Source organism: Pteropus vampyrus, unplaced genomic scaffold (assembly GCF_000151845.1).
Source record: "Pteropus vampyrus isolate Shadow unplaced genomic scaffold, Pvam_2.0 Scaffold582, whole genome shotgun sequence".
Classification (NCBI taxonomy): domain Eukaryota; kingdom Metazoa; phylum Chordata; class Mammalia; order Chiroptera; family Pteropodidae; genus Pteropus; species Pteropus vampyrus.
The window spans coordinates 270,567-279,614 of NW_011889363.1; the positions used below are offsets into that span (position 1 = coordinate 270,567).

Sequence of the window (9,048 nt, forward strand, 5' to 3'; positions counted from 1 at the left end):
GCCTTCAAACTGCTTAAAGGTGTTTGTTCAGGACCTTGAACTTACAAGAGCTATCTTACCATGTGTTTCATATGTCTGATTACATCTCTACTTATTTTCCAACACTTTGACTCTTTTGAAAAGGACTCCTTTGATTCCTTTGAGTTCACATTGACTCCTGTAAAAGGGTCTGTACTATACTCATTCTAGTACATACATGACTCTTCAAAATTCTCCAGACTTCAAGTGGTCTCCTGCATCATAACCTCTATCGTAGAGTTTCCTCTCAGACGTTCATCTTGAACTATTCTTTCCTTTGGTCTTGGTCAATGACAGCTTTAGATTTCCTAACTAATGGCTGATTTTCAGGCTATCTATATAAGTATTTTTTTATGTAATGAGGTTGTTTATTCTGAACACCCACCCCAAACAATCTTTGTTACCACAAGGCCCAGAACTGTGGTCAAATGTTAGCATACTCCAAGGGTCAAGTACAACATATAACCTGGAAGAAATTAGATTATATGCCAAAATAATAGCAAAATTTACTAATATACATTATTAGAAACCTAGGATATTAGCCAAGGAAGATGTGATATAACACTAGATTGAGCTGAATTTATCAATATGGGTTTAGAGTGATACTTCATGTGGCTGGAAGTGTTTGCAACAGTTTACTTGATTGGTTGAAATCACAACTTAATGATGGGCTATATTGACTCTGAGTGACTCACCTGACTCCCAATTCATTAGACTTAACTGCTTCTACTGTGTTGATTATGCATCCTCAGTCTCTTTCATCAGCTCATTTGTTCCTTTGTCCCTTCTTTAAATATTGTTGTTCTTCACAGTCTATCCCTGGCTCCCTTCTCTTCTCTCAACAGCTCGATGGCATGGGAGCACTTTTCAGACTGTTTCAGATCATGGAACTCTTTCTTCACACAATATCCTGTCAGGAAATCCAACTTACAGAACAGACAAAAGCAGACCTTCTCTGTGAAGCAGAGATTGATTGGTGCCACAGGCTTGGTCACTCAACCCCCCTTGCTGTGTTTCCAAAGAAACCATTCCCAAAGTCACAATTTGAAAGACACTGGATTAAATCCAGATGCTTTTTTATCTGGATACCAGACTCCTCCCTGGATGGCACTTCTCTATCATTAACTAGGACCCCAGCCCTGGGGTTATTCACTATTCTCTGGACTAGTGTGTTCTTGTGACTTTTCATAACTACTGTCTTTCTGTCCTAGAGTGATCACTCTCCTCTTCCTGATTGTCTTTTCTTCGTGTTCTCAAAGCCAAGTAGGCATTTATAAAACTTTTTTATGTCGTTTGTCTGTGTCCCCTAGAAAATAGACAAGTTCCTTGAGAACAGAACTCATGCTTTCTTCATTGGCGTATTCCCTAGATCCAGCATGGTTTCTGACACATGGTTTTGCACATGTTTATTGCATGAACATTTATATCCTCTATAACCCAATTCTATCTGTTCTTTGGTTTTATCTTTTTCCAGACTGAACATACCTTAGTGAATTAGACATTACTTTAAAAAGATAGATTTATTATCCTCAAGGCTATCTGACTCTACTACTGATTTTTTTTTTCTGTTCAGTAGCCAAACAAGATAATTGGTATACACATTGTGTATCATGGAATATGAAGCCATGCTAATATTGCTAGAACATTTTTGGCAGCAGTGGCATTTGATGAATTTTTCTTTGTTGATTTATAAGTATAATATGTATTCATTATAGAAGCATGGAACGAAAGAAAACTATGAAGATGAAATTAAAATACAGCCATAATATAACTACCCAGAGATAGACTTACTATTTTGACTTTTTCCCTCCCATTCTTTCTTCTGTAATATTTAGGTGTGTATTTCCTTTAACACAATATAAGTAATCTTATATTCTGATTTTTTCACTTATCTTCATATTATAAGCCTTCCATCCTGTCATCATATATGACAATCTTAGTATTATTAAAAATCTCATTACTAATAAAAATTGTGGAGTTTCTGAGCAATTGCTAAGAAGTTTATAAATTCTCAATAGACAGTCTAGGAAGCCAGAAAGAGACCTTTGGATATTTGTGAATCAAAGGGAATAAGAATATGTTTTTGAGTGATTTCTGTTAGTGACATATTTCTTAACTTAAGTGTAAGAACAGAGAGGATGGAAAGGTCTAAAATATTTTGAGTGTCTGTTATGTAACATATTGTGCTAGGTACTTTATATAGTAATTCACTTTTATATTCACAACAAAGGAAGTGGATATTAAATTCTAGTTTTACAGATGATAAACTGAGATGCAAAAACTTGGAGCAGCTTGTCCATGTTATTCTCTCTGGGAGGAGAATTTTAATTCCATTTGTTTCTAAAGCCCCACACTTTCTCCAGCACCAAATTTGAAAGGGTACACTGAGCTTGCCTTTGATTCTTCCGGTTTTATATTAGCAGCGCTTACCCTATAGACTTTAAACCTTCGGGTAACCACAGTTATAGTTTTTGAACCCTTGAAACTACCTCCCTTTGTCTATTAGAGCATAGGTATATTTTTTCAAGATAGAGAGTCTGTAGTTCTTATTGATCATTTAAAGTATCCTTCAAAAAGTTTCTGAATCTCTGCTGCAAATGATGGGGCACCAACAAGTCTTGCAGAAACTCTTTGAGGAGCTGTTAGTTTTACATGCCAGGCCCTGCACTGGGAACATTGTCTTTTCTTGCTCTGTTATCTTTTCATGACTCCCTGGAGCCCATGGAACCAATTTTCTCCCAATACCCACCATTACCTTTGATACTATTTGTTTATAGAAGAGTCTCAAATAATTTCCATGTCTGCTAACTGTGCTGCCATTTTACTGATCTGTGTGTTCATGTAAAATAATAATAACTCTCATGTTTTTATCTCTTAATAGCTGAACATTTCAAACCCCGCTTCTCTTTGTATAGCTAAAAGTACCTACACTTGTGCTGACCTGATAACAATAAATAGGGAATCATGGTGCACATGCAGTTTTTTCATTCCCATCAAGAACTGGAGGAATGTATGACCCTTCATCTGTAATATTCCTGGTAACCACAATTTTACACATTTTCTATATTAGGAGGTGACATATAGTAAATTGAAGAAGGCCACAAATTCTTCATTACTCTCAGTACATTGGAATCTAATTCACTCCTTTCAGTCTGAGATGACTTTAGTGATTTCCTTGACAAAGACAAACAAAACAAAAACAAAAATATGTGACAGAAATAATGTTCTGGGACTTCCAAGGGTAAGTCTTAAGATGTCTTACAGCTTCTGCTTGGGCCTTTGGTACTCTTGTTCTGGGGGAAGATAGCTGCCATGTAAAAAGTCTGACTACCCTGAGACCACCATGAGGAAGAAACTACATATAGGTGTTATGGTCAACAGCCCTAGCTGTGCTCCCAGCAAACAGCTGACATCAACTGCCAGACGTATGAGTGCATCATCCTTAACATCCCACCTAGTCTAGCGTTCAGATGACTTTAGCCCCAGCAACCATCTGACCGCATCTCTCCAGCTTCCATCTTGCTGGCAATGTCACCTGTACTATTTCCTCCTGCCTTATTTATTAATAAGGATACTTAGCTTCTCTCTCTCCTTTGCATCTAACTCAAGTCAGTTACCACACCTTATTGCTGCTTGAAATTTCTAAAAGACATAAATAATGTATGATTATGTGAATATATGTAGAATAATAAACAGTATAGAAATAAGACCTTTTTCATCTCTTCTCTAACCCCCGACAATCCAGCTCCCATCCATATAGGCAACATGATTAACAGATCAATATGTATCATTCTGTGCCTTTTTCTATGCATTTACATACACACACATATTGATTGCATTACATTGGAAGCATATACATTTAAAAACATAGAAACCATCTATGGCCGTGCCACCCTGAACAAGCCTGATCCCATCTGATCTCAGAAGCTAAGCAGGGTTGAGCCTGTTTAGTACTTGGATGGGAGACCACCTAGGAAGACCAGGTGCTGTAGGCATAAAAAATAAGGGATTATAAGCCGATAAGGTCCTTGCAATCTGGAGCTCAACCAAGGGTTGCCGCACCTAAAAAAAATAAAAATAAAAACATAGAAACTTCCTACTTTCAACTAACAATATAGTTTAGGTATTCACATGTCAATACGTATTTTTAAATACAATAATTTAATATAGCACCATGATATTACTGTAACTTCAAGCTATTTCAAAATTTTCACCCTTGATAGTTATACTAAAATGAATATCTATACATTATCTTCAAGTATCTACACAGGTATTAATTTTTCTGTAAGATTCTTAAAAGTGGTCAAAACATGCATATCTTAATTTTGAAAATTTTATCAAGGTATGATTGACATACAAAACTGTATGTTTTTAATGTATACAACTTAATGAGTTTAGAGGTAAGTATACACCCATGAAAGCGTAACCTCAATCAGTACCGTAAACATCTATCACCTCCAAAAGTTTCCTCCTGCCTTATTTATTAATAAGGATACTTAGCAAAATTTTAAGTATACAGCACAGTATCATTAACTGTGGGCACTATGCTGTACAGTATATGTCTAGGATTTACTTATTTAGCATAACTGAAATTTTGTATCCTTTGTCCAATTTTGAAAGACTCAACTGATCCTCTAAAAAGGGTGACAAGAACTATGTGCCAATGACATGATTCTCTATATAGAAAACCCTAAAGACGCCACAAGAACACTACTAGAAACAATACAATAAGCAAATACAGTAAAGTTTCTGGATACAAAGTCAACATTCAAAAATCCATAGTGTTCCTATACTCTAATAATGAAGTGTCAGAAAAAGAAGTGGAAAAAATAATCCCTTTTGCAATTGCAACAAAAAGAATAAAATACCTAGGAATAAATTTAACGAAACATGTAAGAGACCTATATAATGAGAACTACAAGACCCTATTAAAAGAAATCAAAGAAGATACAAAGAAATGGAAAGATATTCCATGTTCTTAGATTGGAAGACTCAACATAGTTAAAATGACCATGTTACTTAAAGTATTATACAGAGTTAATGCAATCCCCATCAAAATCCCATCAGCATTTTTTAAAGAAACGTAACAAAAAATCATCAGATTTGTATGGAAGCACAAAAGACCCCGAATTACCAAAACCATCCTGAGAAGAAAAGAATCGAGGCTGGAGGCATCACTCTGCCCAACTTCAAATTATACTACAAAAAGACAGTAATCAAAACTGCATGGTATTGGCAGCAAAACAGACACATGGACCAGTGGAACAGAATCGAGAGTCCATAAGTGAACCCATATTTATATGGGCAAATAATTTTCAACAAAAAAGCCAAAAACATACAGTGGAGGAAGGAAAGGCTCTTTAATAAATGGTGCTGGGAAAACTGGAAAGCCACCTGCAAAATATGAAACTAGACCGTTGTCTATCACTACACACCAAAATTAACTCAAAATGGATTAAGGACCTGAATATAAGACCTGAAACAATAAAAGGCATAGAAGAAAACATAGGAACTAAACTGAAGGACCTTGGACTTAAAGAGGATTTTATGAATTTGATCTTAAAAGCAAAGGAAGTAAAAGCTAAAATCAATGAATGGGACTACATCGACTAAAAAGCTTCTGCTCAGCAAAAAAAAAGTCTTCAACAAGGTAAAGAGACAACCATCTGAATGGGAAAATATATTTGCAAGCAACACCTCCGATAAGGACCTAATATCCAAAATATACAAAGAACTCATATGACTCAATAACAACAAAAAACCAAACTATCTAATCAAAAAATGGGCAGAGGACTTGAACAGACACTTCTCCCTAGAGGACAAATGGCCAAGAAATATTTGAAAAGATGCTCAACATTGCTAGCTATTAGGGAAATGCAAATCAAAACCACAATGAGATTCCATTTCACACCTGTTAGAATAGCTATAATCAACAGGACAAGTAATAACATGTTGGAGAGGATATGGAGAAATAGGAACCCTCATACACTGCTGGTGGGACTACAAATTGGTACAGCCGCTATGGAAAACAGTATGGAGGTTCCTCAAAAAACTAAGAATTGATCTACCATATGATCCAGCAATCCTTCTACTGAGAATTTACCCCAAAGACTTGAAAACACACATCCGAAAAGATATTTGCACACCAATGTTCATAGCAGCATTATTCACAGTGGCCAGGACATGGAAGCAACCGAAGTGTCCTATGATAATGTATAAAGAAGCTGTGGTACATATATACAATGGAATGTTTCTTAGGCATAAGAAGAGATTAAATACTGCCATTTGGGACAACATGGATGGACCTTGAGATAATCATGCTAAGTCAAATAAGCCAGACAGAAAAAGGTGAAAATAATATATCACTTATATGTGGCATATAAACCTAAAAGCAACAAATGAACAGGACAAACAGAGACTTATGGACCTGGACTATAGACTAGTGGTTAACAGAGGGTAGAGGATGAAGGAAGAGGGAGGAGGTAGACAGGGTAAAGGGGGTCAAATATAGGGGAGTTGGGGTAGGGTGAAGTGGGTAAGGGGGATCAAATATATGGTAGCTGAAGGAAACTGGACTTTGGGTGATAAACACAACAGAATATACAGATGTCAAATTATAATGTACACCTGAAAATTATATGCTTGTATTAACCAATGTTACACCAATAAACTTAATTAAAAAAAAATTAGTGATCATGAACTTATAAGAACTATAAAAGCTCTGAGAGTTTACTTTACTTTCAAGCTAACAAGTAGGTCTATCATGGTTTTATATGTGATAGTCGAAGACACTTGGGTCAGAAACTATGGACTTTATTACTCACAGCACAACAAGTCTCATGAGCTTCATGCTTGCATTGGTTCCCTTTGTCCCCAAGTGCCCAGGTGGAAACTGGGCATGAGAGGATTTGCATAACAGCTGAGGAATCCTGAATTTAGGGAACCCAGACTTTTTACAGTGGATCGTAAGCAAATCTGTCTTCTGCCTTGGAGAGAGACTTGTTTTACTAAACAGTAAGCAAATCTGCCCTTTGCTCCAGAGACAGACACTGTGTCTTTCAAAGCTGATCACTAAACAGACATTCTTGGAAGATATGTAGATATGAAAGAAACCTATGGAGAATTCTCTCTCAACTAAGGGTTGAACTTATTTCCACTTCCACTAATGGAACATGAGCATGCCCACTTCTATACACCTTCACCAAACACTGGATGATACAGATTTTTTTTTTACATTTCATAATCTAATGGAAAGCTAAGAATTTTTCTCCTTGTTGTAATTTACAGTTACATAACTAGTGAGCTAAGTGAGCATCTTTTCATGTTGACATGAATTGGTTGTAAATTGCCTTTTCTTATTTTTTTTTGTCCCTTAATGATTTATTTTCTTATAACTTATAAAAGCTTTTTATATTTTCTAGATATTAATCCTTTTCCTGATTTTTATGGAGCAATCTTATTCTTCCAACCTATCTCTTGTTTCTTTTAGTTTTATTTGCAGTGACTTCCTTTGTACAGATACTTTAAATTTATATATGGTCTATTCTGTGAAACTATTTGAGGAGCAATATAGAATTTTGTAGGTCTTGGAAGTTAAAAAGCATTTGGAGGTTAAATATGATATAAGTGTATTGTCTAATTTTTGTTTCAAATCTTTTGAATTTATTTAGATTTCCTTCTAACCAGTTTTTTTTTTAAGATAGTGAATATCTTCTTTAAAAACATCAAAATACATGATGCCAGAATAAGAATCAATAATGTTAACTATCGTATTCCAAACTAGGGGTTCTGTCACAATTCACAGTAAACATTAGAGCATTAAAGACTCAGAAATTCTGTAGAAGAAAAAATATTTAGTTTGGTTTCACTCCACATAGTCAAAACTTTGTTGGCCTGAAGAGCTTTTAAAGATTCTGTAGAGTATCTTATAACAGTTTGTGGGATGCTGTTGTTCCATGGGGGTACTGAGAGGCAGTCATATCTAATGGTTAGAACCAGCAGCCTTAAATCAAAGTGCTCTGAGTTATTAAATGGGTAACTTTGGACATGTTAATTCTCTACACCTCAATTTTGTCATCTCTATAATGGGGGTGTTACAGTTCATTTTATGAGAGGGTCATAAGGATTAGTTGCATTTGTAAGTGTTGGCTGTTAAGATTGTGGAACATTCTGAAGATGCTGCTCATGGAATGTTACTATAAAGCTGATAAAAGCTGATGGTATTGTTAGTTGTCCTTTGTATTATTGTTCAGAGAATCAATACTACTGTAATTTTCTTAAAAAAAAATTCAACTACTAAACTCTAGTGGCATGTGCCACACAGAGTTGCCCATGTGAGAAGAAACTGCTCTATCAAAAAATCAATCCCTGCAGTTCCATAGCATCTGTCCTTGAGTCTTTCAGCATAGCGAAAGAACTATTTATTTCTCTCCCCACAGTATCTTTATCTCTATGGCAGCTCTTACCTTTTGGCAGTTATGCGGATTCTTGTCTGCTTATCTATTTGAAAGGCACCCCCAAGAGAATTTTGCAATATTCTCTTTAGCTTGTATTCTAAGCCTCCTAAACATTCCTTTAAGTGTGCCAAAAATCTACCTGTTGCGTTGTCACACAGTAACAGACAAGGAAGAAATTAATTTTATTCTTACTAATTTTATCCTAAGCACTTATAGAAATGTTTCATTTTTAAAGCTGCATTTCAAGTACCCCTTCATGAGATATATTTAGATATACCCTCTCTTTGATTAAAATATCAACCCCTATTATTTTAAATGTCTATTACTACTCAAAACAAAAGCTTTTTAAAAAGCTTGTGACTCTGTGATCATTTGAGAATTTTTGATTATTGCATCTTTTGTGATGCTCAGAGTTAGTGACCTGTCCAAAGCTATCTATGCTGAAAGGCAGTAGAATGGTGGACAAACCATCTTGTCATCTTTTTAACTATTTAGGCTCAGTTTGGCAAGGCTACTAGACAAAGGGACAAATCCACATCTATAGTATTTAAGGAGAGATACCTGTTTAAGTGAA

General features: G+C 35.5%; 1 pseudogene; it reads left to right on the forward strand.

Moving 5' to 3' along the window:
* The first annotated feature begins 3,894 nt into the window (after positions 1 to 3,894).
* Positions 3,895 to 4,013, forward strand: LOC111733589 (annotated as a pseudogene).
* The last annotated feature ends 5,035 nt before the right edge of the window (positions 4,014 to 9,048 follow it).